Source organism: Vigna angularis, chromosome 5 (genome assembly GCF_016808095.1).
Source record: "Vigna angularis cultivar LongXiaoDou No.4 chromosome 5, ASM1680809v1, whole genome shotgun sequence".
In the NCBI taxonomy this organism is placed as follows: Eukaryota; Viridiplantae; Streptophyta; class Magnoliopsida; order Fabales; family Fabaceae; genus Vigna; species Vigna angularis.
Genome location: NC_068974.1, coordinates 977088 through 995962, shown reverse-complemented (window position 1 = coordinate 995962; position 18875 = coordinate 977088).

Genomic DNA, 18875 nt, shown 5'->3' with positions numbered 1-18875 from the left:
TTCTCTTGTTTTTATCTCGGCCATCTGCTAGATAATGGTCGAGCGCACTTTTCTCTTGTTTTTATCTCGGCCATCTGCTAGATAATGGTCGAGCGCACTTTTCTCTTGTTTTTATCTCGGCCATCTGCTAGATAATGGTCGAGCGCATTTTTCTCTTGTTTTTATCTCGGCCATCTGCTAGATAATGGTCGAGCGCACTTTTCAGTCTTGTTTTTATCTCGGCCATCTGCAAGATAATGGTCGAAAGCACCTTTTGTTCTTTTTTTATCTCGGCCATCTGCTAGATAATGGTCGAAAGCACTTTTGAATATTGGTATCTCGGCCCTCTGTAAGACAATGGTCGAGCCCAATTTTTACTTTCTGTCATTGGTATCTCGGCCCTCTGTAAGACAATGGTCGAGCCCAATTTTACTTTCTGTCATTGGTATCTCGGCCCTCTGTAAGACAATGGTCGAGCCCGTTTTTTAATTTTTTCAAACGACCCTCTGCATGGCAATGGTCAAACCAATCAAATTCAAATTTCTCATTTCATTTAATTTTGTTCATTTTATTTATGCACTCAAAAAAAAAAAAAAAACAAAAAAAACAAATGAAAAAAAATTCCATGTTTGATCCTGTTTCCTTTTCATTGAAATCCGAACGAAATTAATATTTCTATCTTTACTTATCTTTTACTTTGATAATATGAAAACATTGTTTATCATATGATCTAGTAAAATCTAAGTAAAGAGGGGCATCACTCAATTTCGTCCGGATTGATTAATAAATTTCTTTCATCAAAAAAATAAAAAAATATATTTCCTCGTTCACTGCATCTGTATCGTTGGTGCACCCTCCACGAGGCTGGCACACTTCAATTCTCAGTTTTGTTTGTTTGTTTCGTTCTCTGTTTGTTTCTTGTTCATCTCGAAATCCAGACGAAATTGGTATTTCTATCTTTACTTATCTTTTACTCTGATAATATGAAAAAACTTTGTTTATCATATGATCTAGTAAAATCTAAGTAAAGAGGGGCAGCTGTCAACACTCAATTTCGTCCGGGTTGTTTAAATAAAATTTATTTTCACCAACAAAAGGAATAAATATCAAAAATACAAAAAAAAAGGGGTATATAATAACAAAAAAAAATAATAATAATAAAAAAAAAATAAATAAAAATGAAACGACAGAAAACGTTCGTCCTCAACTGAGGGCGTTCGTCCTCTTTCAGTGACCGTTCGTCCTTCCCAACTGTTGTTCAGACGTTCGTCCTCTGATACTGTGTACGTTCGTCCAAACAGTAAACGTTCGTCCTTCCCCATTGTTGCTGTTGCCGTTCGTCCGAACAGTGACCGTTCGTCCTTTGCACTGATTCGACCGTTCGTCCTTTGCTTTGTTCAGCCGTTCGGTCATAATATTTTGATGAACGCTCGTCCTATGCACTGCTCATCGAGCGTTCGGTTTTGAGCGTTCGTTTGAACGTTCGTCCTCTCCCTTATGCGACCGTTCGTCTTTTTTCACTATTCGACCGTTCGGCCAGTATTCAAGCTTGCGAGCGTTCAGCCTCTTTTATCAAGCGTTCGTCCTCTGCCTATTGTGAACGTTCGTTCTTTGTTTGTGTTTGCGTTCGGCCTGACCTCGTGAGCGTTTGGTTTGAGCGTTCGTTCATTTAACATGAACGGACGTTCGTTCTCTGTTTGACCGAACGTCCAAAGCTGGCTGCATTTTAAATTGATATGTCAGGGAGGATTCCCACCTTCAGCTGCCACTGTCCGCCACTAACAGTCTGACGAGCCACTCACGAGTTTCTACAGAAGAAGAGAATAATCTGGGGCACTCCCACTTTTGGGGTTGTCATCCACGAGCTGGCACTTCAGATTTCATGGGACGCCACTTGCATTTGCTTTCCACCTTCCCATGGCAGCCTGGTTGCCTCCCACTCTATCTTTAGATGCATGCGCATGGTGGCAGCCATGATACCCATGATACCCACAGGAGGCGTATGCCAGTTCAGAGAGAGGAATCTTAAATTTGATAACATTTTTCCCATAATATCTGATGGCAAAAGGGAATCACCAGGGGGAGAGATTTGAATATGATTTCACCCATCATACGATCGTGGGGGGGGGGGGGGGGACATCACAAAAAAAAAAAAAAAAAAAGAGAGACATCCTTATTCACTATTCTAGGGAACAGAGACGGGAACCTTTTTTTTCCACCCTGGCAAACCACCATTTCAGAACTTAGATCCTGATCCTATCATCCTCCACATGGGCACGAAGCCAAGATCATCAGGACCGCTGCATATCCAACTGGAATAGACTACTCTCCACCTCTCACCTGTAACCATTTTCGAAAACTTCCCTCTCACTCCTAACTCCTCACCTCCAATAACGATGATTCATCTCTAAAAAAAACTAGTGATCATCTCCAGGACCGGTGATCTCTTCATCCTCACCCCTTATACACGACCAACGTTCATCATCAACCCCAACAAATATAACCCATCATCCATCATTCATCTCTGAACCAGAAACTCTTCATTCATTAACAACTCACGGGACCAAACACCACTACTGACCTTCATCTCCTCCCCTCACACTACTCACCTGATTCACCCGGAACCATCAATAACCACTCGGCCAGAGACAAGACAGATTTTGAGAACCTGAAATATTGAACCAACAGTCATGGGTTGAACCAATTCGTTTTTGCACTCTAATGAACATTGCACCACTGTAACTCACCACCGTGACCGGTCCAACACCGTCATCATCTTCCTCGGAAACCTTCCACCCAAACCGCCAAGTTGCTGCCTCCATGCTTCAACCGCCGCTGTCATCCTAGTCACCGCCACACTATCACCTTGCCTCACTACTCCCAGCCAAACTTCTCCTCCTCTTAAACCGCACCCCCATCTTCATCACATTCCCCATCTAACCCAACACTACAGTGGCAGTCACCGCATGCCATCACCTTCTCAACCCTGTTACCACCGTGAAACTCCCTATCACTGCCTGCCTCATATCTCCATTCTCCATCACCCATCCTCTTCCCTCTCAACACTTATCATACTCACCAAACCAGACTCAAGCTCCAGCTTCAACCACAATCCATCAACCACCGAGAAAGAGTCCCAGCAAGTAGCTCCCATCCAAGCTTGAAAGAATACTCACGACCTGGAAGAAACTCACCACCCTTGCAACTTCCAGAAACCGGTGCAGCAACTCTCATGCATGCAAGCTGTCCAGGAGCTTCTCGGCAGTAGAAACACCGTCCAGTTGGTTATGGGGAAAGGAGCTTTCACTTGGAAGGATGATACGGACAGCAGCTTGGAAAGGAAACACGGTCCAGCCACCAACAACAAGTAGAAGCGTGAGAATCCAGCAGCCACCCTCCATCACGTACAACAGAAGAACTCGCCATTTCTCCAACCTGCATCCTTATACCTCACGGCCAACATCGATCTTCAGTCAATACTCCCTCACGCTACAACACTCCACATTCAGAGGGTGGAGCACCTTATCGAAAAAGGCAAGCTAGCCATGAGGAAGGAGAAGACATCGGACGCACGGGATTAGCAAAGAGTGAACCAAGCTCCAAGAGGTTAGTAATGCTTCCCACTCCTTGTTCTACTGAGTTTGGTTACTTGTCTTTGAATATGTTGGTTACGTTGCCTTTGAACGTTGTCTCTCTGTCATGTTGTTGCTAAGTTTGCATGGGTTGAGTTTGCATGTATTGTTGTTAAATAGATGTGTTGTGAATATTTGTATATGTCTGTTATTACCGAACAATCGTCACATCCAACCATCTTGACACCCACGGCCACTGCTAACACCCACGGTCAAACACCCATACTCGTCCACTCCAAACCCACCAACTTCATCCTTACCATTCGACCAATAGCATCACTTTCATCTCCCACACTGTTCCAACACTGAACCAGCACCTCATCTTCATCCATATACTATTTCCAACATCATCATCTTCACCTCACGGCCAACACCATTTCTTCTTCATTTCCATCACCAAACACCCATCACCTATCATACACTTCGTACTATTCACCTATTCACTGGAAATTCCTCAGCCCCAAAACCCGTAACCACCTCTACCACTTTTTCTTTTTTCACCCACGGCTACACCCTTTCCCAACAACCCAAACACGATAGAATACCCCTGACCCCATGAACATCAGACTCATCGACACCCATTCATTGCTCTAGCAATAAGGAACGCCAAAACAGATACGAATCACCAAAAAGGGAACCCAAGTATATCTGTGAAGAGGCGGAAGGCACTATACAAAGGAGGCGCCCTGGTATCTTGACGGATACGGACCCCTCCCTGGGTGGCCGGTATGAGAGAGAGACAAGAAAGAATGAGGAAGATGTGAGCGGACCCCTAATGCTGCTGCTGGGAAGAAGTTTTGGGGCCCTCGGGCCTGAGTAGCCAATACCCAGTGGCACCCCCTCTTTTAATGTTTACACCCCTAGCGGATCCAAAGTTGGAGAAAAAGGAACATTGACCCAAACAAAGGAGCTTCAATTTCACTTGGCACCCCTGGTTTTTATATCTGTACCCCTAATTTAATTGAGCTTTTCTCTTGTTTTATTTTTTTACGCTTTAGTTTCTTAATTTTATTATTTTGTCTGGTCATTATTTTTTATTGTGTAATCCCCTTGTAAGATAACTCCCATCCCTCTGTATTGTATTTGTCTTGTTTATTTGTTAAACACTGCACACACTCTTTTTTTTATATATATGTAATGAACAGAAATCACAAAAAATAAATAAATAAAATAATAATAATTCTCTTTCTTCGAAAATACCAAAAATACGTTTTAAAGGTTTAGGCACATGTGTGATCGCACGCATCGTCCTTGTGCCAAAAACCTTTTCTCTTTCTTCGAAATACCAAAAATACGTTTTAAAGGTTTAGGCACATGTGTGATCGCACGCATCGTCCTTGTGCCGAAAACCTTTTCTCTTTCTTCAAAATACCAAAAATATGTTTTAAAGGTTTAGGCACATGTGTGATCGCACGCATCGTCCTTGTGCCGAAAACCTTTTCTCTTTCTTCAAAATATCAAAAATACGTTTTAAAGGTTTAGGCGCATGTGTGATCGCACGCATCGTCCTTGTGCCGAAAACCTTTTCTCTTTCATCAAAATTACAAAAAATACGTTTTAAAGGTTTAGGCACATGTGTGATCGCACACATCGTCCTTGTGCCGAAAACCTTTTCTCTTTCATCAAAATTACAAAAAATACGTTTTAAAGGTTTAGGCACATGTGTGATCGCACGCATCGTCCTTGTGCCGAAAACCTTTTCTCTTTCTTCAAAATACCAAAAATATGTTTTAAAGGTTTAGGCACATGTGTGATCGCACGCATCGTCCTTGTGCCGAAAACCTTTTCTCTTTCTTCAAAAATACCAAAAAATATGTTTTAAAGGTTTAGGCACATGTGTGATCGCACGCATCGTCCTTGTGCCGAAAACCTTTTCTCTTTCTTCAAAAATACCAAAAAATATGTTTTAAAGGTTTAGGCACATGTGTGATCGCACGCATCGTCCTTGTGCCGAAAACCTTTTCTCTTTCTTCAAAATATCAAAAATACGTTTTAAAGGTTTAGGCGCATGTGTGATCGCATGCATCGTCCTTGTGCCGAAAACCTTTTCTCTTTCATCAAAATTACAAAAAAATATGTTTCAAAGGTTTAGGCACATGTGTGATCGCACGCATCGTCCTTGTGCCGAAAACCTTTTCTCTTTCATCAAAATTACAAAAAAATACGTTTTAAAGGTTTAGGCACATGTGTGATCGCACGCATCGTCCTTGTGCCGAAAACCTTTTCTCTTTCTTCAAAAATACCAAAAAATATGTTTTAAAGGTTTAGGCACATGTGTGATCGCACGCATCGTCCTTGTGCCAAAAACCTTTTCTCTTTCTTCAAAAATACCAAAAAATATGTTTCAAAGGTTTAGGCACATGTGTGATCGCACGCATCGTCCTTGTGCCAAAAACCTTTTCTCTTTCATCAAAAACGCCAAAAATATGTTTTAAAGGTTTAGGCACATGTGTGATCGCACGCATCGTCCTTGTGCCAAAAACCTTTTCTCTTTCCTAAATAAAAATAACAGAAATGTAAAAATCATCAAAAAACTAAAAAAACATGCCTTTTTCAAAACTACAAACAATATCGCCTTCCAGAACTACGTGATCCTTGATTCTCCATCAAAAGTGGAGATACGTAGGAGCAAGGCCAGTCCTTGTCAGGCTCACTCTCCCAAAAATCCAAATCATTTTCCAAACAAATTCTCAAACAATTTTCAAACAAATTTCCAAGCAGTTTTCAAAAGAACTACGTAACCCTGATTTCTCACATGAGAATACGTAGGAGCAAGGTCAATCCTTGTCGGGCCCCAAAAAGCTAAAAAATATTGTTTGTTTCTTTAGAGTTTTATTTCAAGGGAATGTTAAACACTTTGAAAACCACATCCACATTCGCACGTTTAGTTAAAGGTACTGCCTTAGGGCAGGCGTTGTAGGGTGCTAATACCTTCCCTACACGTAACCGACTCCCGAACCAAGAATCTGGTTCAATTTGACCATGCCTTATCATTTTATGGTTTTTCCGTAGTTTTCCAGAATAAACTATGGTGGCGACTCCAAAATCTCTTTTCAAAATTTACTCTTTTTTATTGGATCGTCGTCCCGTCGCGATTCCGGTTGCGACAACAGGTACTCAGTCAGGTGAACAGGGGTCACCATTGGAAAAAAGGTGACTTTTAGGCACTTCTGCACCTATCTGAGGCTAGTCCAGCTGTTTGAGTGCTGGGATAGGGTGGTTGGTGATGTGATGTGAGGCCAATGAGTGTTGGGTGACCCCTCATCAGTTGCAGGAGCAAGGTGTGCAAGGGATGAGTGAGGGTGTTGAAAAAAGGGTCTGGTAATCGTTTACACCATCCTTGTAAACGTTTACCCGAGAGGAAATTGGATTTTGCACAGAAGTCCAACACAGGTACTCAGTCAGGTGAACAGGGGTCACCATTAAAAAAAAGGTTCAAATTTATGCAATTCTGCACCTGTCTGAGGCTGGTCCAGGTGTTTCAGTGGTGGGAGAGGGTGGTTGGTGATGTGATGTGAGGCCAAGGAGTGTGGGGTGACCCATCATCAGTTGGAGGAGCAAGGTGTGCAAGGGATGAATGAGGGTGTTCAAAAAAGGGTCTGGTAATCGTTTACCGCATCCCTGTAAACGATTACCCGAGAGGAAATTGGATTTTGTACAGAAAGTCCAACACAGGTACTCAGTCAGGTGAACAGGGGTCACCATTGGAAAAAAGGTGACTTTTATGCACTTCTGCACCTATCTGAGGCTAGTCCAGGTGTTTGAGTGCTGGGATAGGGTGGTTGGTGATGTGATGTGAGGCCAAAGAGTGTTGGGTGACCCCTCATCAGTTGCAGGAGCAAGGTGTGCAAGGGACGAGTGAGGGTGTTGAAAAAAGGGTCTGGTAATCGTTTACACCATCCTTGTAAACGATTACCCGAGAGGAAATTGGATTTTGTACAGAAAGTCCAACACAGGTACTCAGTCAGGTGAACAGGGGTCACCATTAAAAAAAAGGTGACTTTTATGCAATTTTGCACCTGTCTGAGGCTGGTCCAGGTATTTCAGTGGTGGGAGAGGGTGGTTGGTGATGTGATGTGAGGCCAAGGAGTGTGGGGTGACCCATCATCAGTTGGAGGAGCAAGGTGTGCAAGGGATGAATGAGGGTGTTCAAAAAAGGGTCTGGTAATCGTTTACAGCATCCCTGTAAACGATTACCCGAGAGGAAATTGGAGTTTGTACAGAAAGTCCAACACAGGTACTCAGTCAGGTGAACAGGGGTCACCATTGGAAAAAAGGTGACTTTTAGGCACCTCTGCACCTATCTGAGGCTAGTCCAGGTGTTTGAGTGCTGGGATAGGGTGGTTGGTGATGTGATGTGAGGCCAAAGAGTGTGGGGTGACCCGTCATCAGTTGCAGGAGCAAGGTGTGCAAGGGATGAGTGGGGGTGTTGAAAAAAGGGTCTGGTAATCGTTTACACCATCCTTGTAAACGATTACCCGAGAGGAAATTGGATTTTGTACAGAAAGTCCAACACAGGTACTCAGTCAGGTGAACAGGGGTCACCATTAAAAAAAAGGTGACTTTTATGCAATTCTGCACCTGTCTGAGGCTGGTCCAGGTGTTTCAGTGGTGGGAGAGGGTGGTTGGTGATGTTATGTGAGGCCAAGGAGTGTGGGGTGACCCATCATCAGTTGGAGGAGCAAGGTGTGCAAGGGATGAATGAGGGTGTTCAAAAAAGGGTCTGGTAATCGTTTACAGCATCCCTGTAAACGATTACCCGAGAGGAAATTGGATTTTGTAAAGAAAGTCCAACACAGGTACTCAGTCAGGTGAACAAGGGTCACCATTTAAAAAAAAGGTGACTTTTATGCAATTCTGCACCTGTCTGAGGCTGGTCCAGGTGTTTCAGTGGTGGGAGAGGGTGGTTGGTGATGTGATGTGAGGCCAAGGAGTGTGGGGTGACCCATCATCAGTTGGAGGAGCAAGGTGTGCAAGGGATGAATGAGGGTGTTCAAAAAAGGGTCTGGTAATCGTTTACAGCATCCCTGTAAACGATTACCCGAGAGGAAATTGGATTTTGTACAGAAAGTCCAACACAGGTACTCAGTCAGGTGAACAGGGGTCACCATTGGAAAAAAGGTGACTTTTAGGCACTTCTGCACCTATCTGAGGCTAGTCCAGGTGTTTGAGTGCTGGGATAGGGTGGTTGGTGATGTGATGTGAGGCCAAGGAGTGTGGGGTGACCCATCATCAGTTGGAGGAGCAAGGTGTGCAAGGGATGAATGAGGGTGTTCAAAAAAGGGTCTGGTAATCGTTTACAGCATCCCTGTAAACGATTACCCGAGAGGAAATTGGATTTTGTACAGAAAGTCCAACACAGGTACTCAGTCAGGTGAACAAGGGTCAGCATTAAAAAAAACGGTGACTTTTATGCAATTCTGCACCTGGCTGAGGCTGGTCCAGGTGTTTCAGTGCTGGGATAGGGTGGTTGGTGATGTGATGTGAGGCCAAGGAGTGTGGGGTGACCCCTCATCAGTTGGAGGAGCAAGGTGTGCAAGGGATGAGTGAGGGTGTTGAAAAAAGGGTCTGGTAATCGTTTACACCAACCCTGTAAACGATTACCCGAGAGAAAATTGGAATTTGTACAGAAAGTCCAACAAAGGTACTCAGTCAGGTCAATAGGGGTCACCATTGGAAAAAGAAGTGACTTTTAGGCACTTTTGCACTTGTCTTAGGCTATTCCATGTGTTCCAATGGTGGGAGAGGGAGGTTAGTGATGTGATTATGTCCCAATGATGGAGGAAAGTGATGTTTTGGCACCCCATGATGGAGGAAAGAAACAATGTTTATGAGATGAGCAACTTGGGTGAGATAACATGCTGTCAACTTTGACCTTTGTTGGCTATTTTACTGATAACGTTTCACACCGACCTCCAAATGATGTGATTCTTTTTTTATTAGAAACTAGACTCAAAAATCTTTCCAATGACTACTAATTTGTAATTTTTGGACATCTGAGTTGGTGCAGTTTATTCTTTCAAGTTAGCGTTTCATATATTTTTGCCAACTCTGACCTTTGCTTGTTCTTTTGCTCATAACTTTCTCCACCGAACTCCAAATGAGTTGATTCTTGTTTTGTTGGAATCTATACTCAAATACCTTTCAAATTATGCCTTAGAAATCAAGTTTACACCTTCTTTGACACTGTAATCGATTACAAGGACACTGTAAACGATTACCCGAGAGAAAATTGGATTTTGTACAGAAAGTCCAACAGTGGTAGTCAGTCAGGTTAACATGGGTGACCATTGTCAAAAAAAGTTGTTGGAACAATCGGTACCGTTATAGAGTCGCACAGCGGAATTAAAAACTTGAAAGAGAGTGGAAAGCGTGTTCGATCACAATTAAAATTAATTTGGTCCTTTTAGTAAAAATAATTTTCTTTGAGAAAATTTATCAAACAGTTGATATACGTAAAATAAAATGAGTGCAGGGAATAAGAAGAACAACACAGAATTTTTATCCTGGTTCGAATCAAAAGATTCTACGTCCAGTCGTTAATCACTATAAATAGTGATTAACCTTTTTCACTAAAAATGGTTTAACAGATTACAACAAATAGTTAATAAAGCAGATAAATAAACCTTCCTTCGACGAACGAACCGGAAGAAGAACACTCTGCCAACTCGAAGAGAACCGCTCCGACTATCGACAAACGAAACGCGAGCTTCTCCTATTCACGAGACCAGGCAGAGCACCTTGCTAACTCGAAGAGAGCTTGCTCCGACAATCGACACACGAAACGCGAGCCTCTCCTGTTCACGAGACCAAGCAAGGGAACTTGAACTATAGCTTCTGAGAACTTCCTCTGACAAACAGTATTCTGCTAGAGCTTCTGTTCAACAACTTTTTTTTTTTTATTTCTCCAAATCAAAATATATAGCCAAGTACACTGAATGCCAAAGGTTAGCTCCCAACTGCCATGAATAATCGATTATTGTAAGTGATAATCGATTATTCAAGTCCGTTACAGGGTTTTCAAAATGTGATAATCGATTATATGAAGAGATAATCGATTATTCCTGTATGACTTTGTGATAATCGATTATTGCCATTCCATAATCGATTATTGCAGTTAAAAATGCAAGTTTACAAGGTTTACAAGAATTTCCTACTACATTTAATTTCTACAAATTGCTTTTAACTAATTCTAATATCTTCTTCAACTAAAACTTCTTGTAGCATCATCAAAACAAATTTCTTCAAGATTTACCAATACTCCTTATTGGTAACAATCTCCCCCTTTTTGATGATGATCAAAAATTCAATTTTAAAAGCAAGTTTGGCTTACCTGCAAAACATACAAGCTAACAAACAACAACAAGGTTAGCAATACCTGTAATAATTTATACTTCTCCCCTTGTATTATTCTTCTCCCCCTTTTTGATCAGAAGCAAAAAGATCGGATGTTGAAGGCTCCCCCTAAATATGATCTCCCCCTCAATTAATCAAAGGATGCATATAATCAAGAGATCATTTTATTTATGAAAATAAATATTACATTATAAGAAGAATGGACAAACTAGCCGTTTATGGTCGTTTATAGCCGTTATGGGATGCTCCAACGACTCTATTTTTGAACATGTCAGCGTGATAATCGATTATGGCTTGTGATAATCGATTATCAGTTCAATAATTACTGCCCAGAATTGCATGATAATCGATTATGCATAATGATAATCGATTATCTGCTCAAGATTTTCCAGAATTGATTTTAATGCATGAATAATCGATTATGACTTGATGATAATCGATTATGAAGCGTTAAGTTTACGAAAAATGCAAAAATTTGCATAGATTTTGATTCTAAGATATGTCTAACACTCCAACCTCTCTTCTAAGTTCATAAAGTAAAGATACCCCCTTAAATATGCAATTCAAATTTAACTTTTAGCATACTCAATTAACCCACGAAATCAACAACCATTTTTCAAACAATTAAGATATCAATGATTAAGCAACCAATTTATAAACTAAAATGAATGCAACAGTAGCTTAAATGGAAATTATCACAGCTGCTACAGGTTTGATATGAAAGCATTTCAGCTAGCACAATCAGTTCAAAAAACTAACTTTGACAACACAATTTACAACTTTCAAAACAACAGCTATGATTCATGCACTCTCATATCCCAATCTGTTCAACCCAATGAATTCAACTCTGCATATAAAACAACATATATAAAAATTAAAACATCAATATGCAGTAATCAGATTTAATTCAATAACATTGTTTATCTTGGTTCAATGGATTTTATCCATGAAATATTGGCAAACCAGAATTTAAAACTGGAAAATTGACTCAAACAAGGAAATGTAGTTTTGACAACTGCTTTTAAAGACTATTCTACAGTGATTTTCACAGTTTGTAATCAAGCTTTATGTGGAGCAAATCATAGCTCATATGGCATGCATATAAATAGATCTCCACAGAAAACATCTTTGAAACGGAAATGCCAATTCAATCATCAAATAACTTAATTATCTAAAAATGCCAATGAAAATCTATCAACCAACTCATTTAAATGAATATAACAATAATCAAATAATGGAAAATTAGAAAGATAACCAGAACAAAGTGCAATAACACAGTTCAAACAACACTTAGCTCAATCACATGGAGTTCGAACCAAGGCTTTGAATGCCATTTGATGGATTCACTTCCTGCTCTTAGATCATTATTTCCGAAAGCATAATACCATGGATCTCTCCTCTCTTTTTGAGAACTTAACCTGCAAAACCATCCAAGAGAGGTTTGGTGCCCATAATCTCATTTGGGTCCTCAGGGTTAGAGACAAATTACTTTATAATGGGAATCCAAGCACATTTTCCATCAGGAACATCAAAATGTTTGATACTACATTTATTTGAAGTATGTCCTTTTTTCATACAATAGAAGCAACAAACACCATGCAGTTTGGTTTTTACAGTTGTTCCTTTTTCAACCCAAACTCTACGAGTTCTCTTAACTTTAGACTTTTTATGATGCACTTCTTTATTTCTAACATTGCTCCTTCTAAAAACATGTGAGACAGACTTGGTTGCTTTAGAAAGTAAATTTTCAAGTATGTCAATGTTAAACATATGACTTTTACAAGATAAACACTCAACAGGTTTTTCATTTGAATTAGATTCAGACAATTTTGTTTCAAGATTACTAACTTTGTTTCTTAATATGACTTCCTCATCTAATGCATTTTCATATTTCCATTTCAATTCTTTAAATTCCTTTTTCATATTTTTATAAGCAGCATTCAATGTTTCAGATTCATCAAGTAATTCAAGAAACGCCTTTTGTAAATCAAATTCATTAGATTCATAGCTAGAATTACTTACTTGGCTTCCAGCATCATCAAAATTAGCTGTCAAACACAAGTTTATTTCTTCAACAGAATCACTTGAACTAGAGGTGGTTGATGCATTATCCTTCGAGGCAATGTGAACCTTCTTCTTCTTGTGAATTTTCTTTTCTTTTCTTTCTTTACTTCTTTTGTTGCTTGAACAGTCAGCTTTCAGATGGCCTCTTTCACCACATCCATAACATTTGAAGCTTGAAGAGGAACCTTGATAGTCCTTCTTTTCCTTCAAGATTTTGCTTTCAGATGATTTATCGTTGGCCATCAAGCATAGATTTTCTTGCTCATTAGAATCGCTTGAGCTTGAGGAGTTTAATGTAGACCATGAGTTCGAACAAGTCAACTTAGCCACATTCAATACTTCATCATGAGTGACTCTTAAAAATTTCCACATTTCCTGAGCACTTTTATAAACAGATACTTTGAAAAAATCATCAATGGTTAGTGCAGATAAAATTATATTCCGAGCCTTAATATCAAACTGAGCTCGTCTATTTTCTTCAGCAGTCCAATTAAAATAAGGTTTTTCAGTCTCTACACCATCAACAGTATTCATAGGAATATAAGGGCCATTTTGTACAGCTTCCCAGATACCTCTATCAACAGACCCCATAAAAATCTCCATTCTCACTTTCCAAAAAGCATAGTTATCACCAGTAAACAATGGAGGTCTGTTAATGGAAGCACCCTCAGCATATACATGGTTTTGATTGTGACCGGCCATTTTCGCAAATTTTGAAAAACTATCAAAGCAAGCTCTGATACCAATTGTTGGAACAATCGGTACCGTTATAGAGTCGCACAGCGGAATTAAAAACTTGAAAGAGAGTGGAAAGCGTGTTCGATCACAATTAAAATTAATTTGGTCCTTTTAGTAAAAATAATTTTCTTTGAGAAAATTTATCAAACAGTTGATATACGTAAAATAAAATGAGTGCAGGGAATAAGAAGAACAACACAGAATTTTTATCCTGGTTCGAATCAAAAGATTCTACGTCCAGTCGTTAATCACTATAAATAGTGATTAACCTTTTTCACTAAAAATGGTTTAACAGATTACAACAAATAGTTAATAAAGCAGATAAATAAACCTTCCTTCGACGAACGAACCGGAAGAAGAACACTCTGCCAACTCGAAGAGAACCGCTCCGACTATCGACAAACGAAACGCGAGCTTCTCCTATTCACGAGACCAGGCAGAGCACCTTGCTAACTCGAAGAGAGCTTGCTCCGACAATCGACACACGAAACGCGAGCCTCTCCTGTTCACGAGACCAAGCAAGGGAACTTGAACTATAGCTTCTGAGAACTTCCTCTGACAAACAGTATTCTGCTAGAGCTTCTGTTCAACAACTTTTTTTTTTTTATTTCTCCAAATCAAAATATATAGCCAAGTACACTGAATGCCAAAGGTTAGCTCCCAACTGCCATGAATAATCGATTATTGTAAGTGATAATCGATTATTCAAGTCCGTTACAGGGTTTTCAAAATGTGATAATCGATTATATGAAGAGATAATCGATTATTCCTGTATGACTTTGTGATAATCGATTATTGCCATTCCATAATCGATTATTGCAGTTAAAAATGCAAGTTTACAAGGTTTACAAGAATTTCCTACTACATTTAATTTCTACAAATTGCTTTTAACTAATTATAATATCTTCTTCAACTAAAACTTCTTGTAGCATCATCAAAACAAATTTCTTCAAGATTTACCAATACTCCTTATTGGTAACAAAAGTGAGTTTTAAGCACTTTTGAACTTTTCTTAGGCTGGTCCTGGTGTTTCAGTGGTGGGAAGTGATGTTTTGGCACCCCATGATGGAGGGAAAAAACAATGTTTATGAGATGAGCAACTTGGGTGAGATAACATGCTGTCAACTTTGACCTTTGCTGGCTATTTTACTGATAACTTTTCCCACCGACCTCCAAATGATGTGATTCTTTTTTTATTAGAAACTAGACTCAAAAATCTTTCCAATGACTACTAATTTGTAATTTTTGGACATCTGAGTTGGTACAGTTTATTGTTTCAAGTTAGCGTTTCATATATTTTTGCCAACTCTGACCTTTGCTTGTTCTTTTGGTCATAACTTTCTCCACCGAACTCCAAATGAGTTGATTCTTTTTTTGTTGGAATCTATACTCAAAGACCTTTCAAATTATGCCTTAGAAATCAAGTTTACACCTTCTTTTACACTGTAATCGATTACAAGGACACTGTAAACGATTACCCGAGAGAAAATTGGATTTTGTACAGAAAGTCTAACAGAGGTAGTCAGTCAGGTTAACATGGGTGACCATTGTCAAAATAAGTGAGTTTTAAGCACTTTTGATCTTGTCTTAGGCTGGTCCTGGTGTTTTAGTGGTGGGAAGTGATGAATGAATATTCTTGTACCGTTCGGTCATTAACGTTCGTTTTTGTGTTTGGTTTAGTTTTCAATATCATTTTCCATTGCCTGTTATCTTCATACCGTTCGGTCACCTAATACCGTTCGTCCTGTTCATTAACTGTTTAAGCTGCTTTTACCGTTCGGCTTTATTGTGCTCATTTCTGATTTACTGCCTTAACCGGTCGGCCTTGTTATAAGAACCGTGCAGTTAGGACGCTCGGTATTTAGCGTTCGCTCAAATCAATTATCGGAGACCGCTCGGTCTCAATGTTATTACAGCTCGGTTTTTACTTCTGTGCAATTTATACTTCAACCTTTCGTTCTGTGCTTTGGACCGTTCGGTCTTTAGTCAATTGTTTTTAACTTTCAACTTTTAATTAATTTAATTTTCCTTGCAAAACAATCCAAAAAAAACCGCCCCTTTTTTTCATGTGTCATCTATGACTGAACCGCAATACTTCCTAGTCTATACTGCATTAATTCAAATCATCAATAACTCGTTAAATGGATTTAGAATCTTAAACAAAAGATGAACATTGGGGCACCTATTGCTGCACCAAATTCAATAAACTGGCCGTAAAAGGTTATCATATGACGCTACAAAAGCGTACATTAACATAATTACAATTTGCTTCTTAGGAGGACCACGAAAGTCACTATTGACTCGGTGTTCAAGAATCCATATAACAATTCCAATCACAAAAAATGAGACAGTCGTAGCACACCACATATCTGCTGTAAATGGTTGATAGGACGAGCGTCCTCTGCGCGCTGGACGAGCCTCCTCTCTGCGCGCTGGACGACCATCCCCTCTGGGCGACAAGCGTCTGGACGAGCGTCCTCGGCCAGCTCGGCTTGCGTTCTCCGCTAGCTGGGCGAGCGATCTCCGCTCTCTGGACGAGCGTCCACTTGCTGGACGAGCGTCCACTTGCTGGACGAGCCTCCTCTGCGCGCTTGACGAGCGTCCGCTGCGCGCTGGATGAGCGTCCCCTCTGGGCGACAAGCGTCTGTGCGAGCGTTCTCCGCTAGCTGGGCGAGCGATCTCCGCTCTCTGGACGAGCGTCCACTTGTTGGACGAGCAACCACTTGCTGGACGAGCCTCCTCTGCGCGCTGGACGAGCGTCCCCTCCGCGATGCGCGCTGGACGAGCGTCCTCGCTTGCTGTTCGATGGGCGTTCGTTATCTGGTCAACGAACGCTCAAAACCATACTTGGCCGAACGCTCAAAACCGAACGCTGAAGAGAAACATCATGGAGGCCGAGCGTTCAAATGAGAATTCACCAAGACCGAACGTTCACTAAAACACTATGACCGAACGGTTGAAGCTGAGAATTGCCGAACGTCGTAAAGGAATGGATGGACGAACGGTCGAATGAGGTAAAGGACGAACGGTGGAGGACGAACGCTCTTTTTTTTATTGTTATGTTTTAATTTTATTTTTTTTTTATTTTTTTTTTATTTTACACTCATGAATAAAACAAATCTATTAGTCAATTCGAAATTGGGTGTTGACAATTATCAGTTTAAATAGATTTAAAATATCCTATCTTAAATTGTTTAAAAATTTGATTTGATACAGTGCTGCTTCAACTTTCTATACGTGAAAATATAAAATTAATATTAGAGAACGTTCCAAGCTGGATGCAGTGCTGCTTCAACCTCTCATTCCAAGCTCTCCAAAGACGTTCCAAGCGAAACCATTTGCAGCTGGATGTGTACGTACGCGATGGCTCGTGAACGTGCGCCTCCAAGTTGGCAGCTGGATGCAGTCCTCCTATCTCTAAAAGCAACGTTCCAAAGACCAAGAGCCAAAGGTGAGAGAGTCCGTCTGAGAAGTATATGGCAGCTGGATGTGTACTGAGGTGTGGGCTGGGTGCAGTTCTCCTCTCTCAAGGCAACGTTCTCCAAGAAACAAAAACAATATGAGAGAGTTCTCCCGTCCCCATCTGCATGCTGAATGTCGTCCCCCTTTCTTCCAGAGCCCCTGGAAAAAAGATGAGAACCTAGAGTTGTTGTTGGAGAATCTCCCTGCTCCTGGCCGTCCACCTTCTCTTGTTCTCCACCTCTCTTACAAAAATAATTTCTCCACTCCTCTTTTCAGAGAATTCCTGAACCAAAGTGGCAGCAAGCGTGCAACTATTCTTTCTGCATTTCTGGAGGTGGCAGTTATCAGTCCCGAGCGTGAATGAGTGCAGCCTCTTTCTTTTCTATTTTCTTCCTCCGGACCATGCTGGATGTGTTTGTTATTCTCTTGGGGCGTCAGTGTGCAGGCCATGCGTCTTCCAGTTGAACCAAAGAAAATAATATCTCCCACGCTTATTGTATGCTCTACTGCCTCCAACGTGTAGTGTGCTTCTTGTTCCAGAATGGAATGCACCGTGTCCAGCTCTACATCACGTGTACACCACTTCTTGCTTTCTTCTGTTTTCTCTTCGGCTGGAGTGCTACATTCCCTTCTTCCGTGGGCCTCATTGCCTTCGTGCGGGATGTGTGATCTTGTGTTGGACCGTGGCTTTACTAAGCTGGACAAGCATCAGCTGTTTGGACCGAGTGCACCCTCCCAGCTCAAGTGAATTAGTAGCTTCTTCCTTAAATTGCCAAAGCCCAATTGTCCAATGTCAACCGTGGCAGCTGCGTGTGTTTCTTTCCAGTCAGTCTGCTACAGTTTGAATGTAATAATGCACTTTTGTTTCTCCAACAATTGGAATAAAATGTGAATTAGTGTGCTACAGTTCTACACTTTTAATGATTCCATGTGATAACCCATGTGTCATGTCCATAGTATCAATCACCACACATTTAATTCATCCAATAAATACTATTAACAAACCACCTCCATCATACATGTACCAGGGAGAGCCGGGCGCCGTACGAAGGACGCCCGTGAGGCGACGGGCGCCGCCCAAAGGACGCCCATGTCACACCCGCCACAGACGAATGCTCGACCGCCCAAGTCTTGGCCGCCTAAGTAGGTACGGATTGAACCTAGACCGTACAAACTCTCCTACACCAGCTAATGTCCGGCGTCGCACGTATGGACGCCCACTAATGAGGTCGTCCGACCATCCCGGTGCCTACGCCGACCACCTGGGTAGAACCTCTGTCTCTAAGAGAAACTTTGAAGAACTCACAAGGAATTCCATCACCACGAGACAGCGCCGCACTCTCCATGCTCACAAAAACTGTTCTACAGGATGACGCCGAGAGACGAACGTTTGGTATCACGAAGTGCCGGGCGACCGCATAGAAGATCGTCCGCCAACGAAGTGCCGGGCGACCGCATAGAAGATCGTCCGCCCAACGAAGTGCCGGGCGACCGCATAGAAGATCGTCCGCCCAACGAAGTGCCGGGCGACCGCATAGAAGATCGTCCGCCCCACGAAGTGCCGGGCGACCGCGTAGAAGATCGTCCGCCCAACGAAGTGCCGGGCGACCGCGTAGAGGATCGTCCGCCCAATGCAGTGCCCGA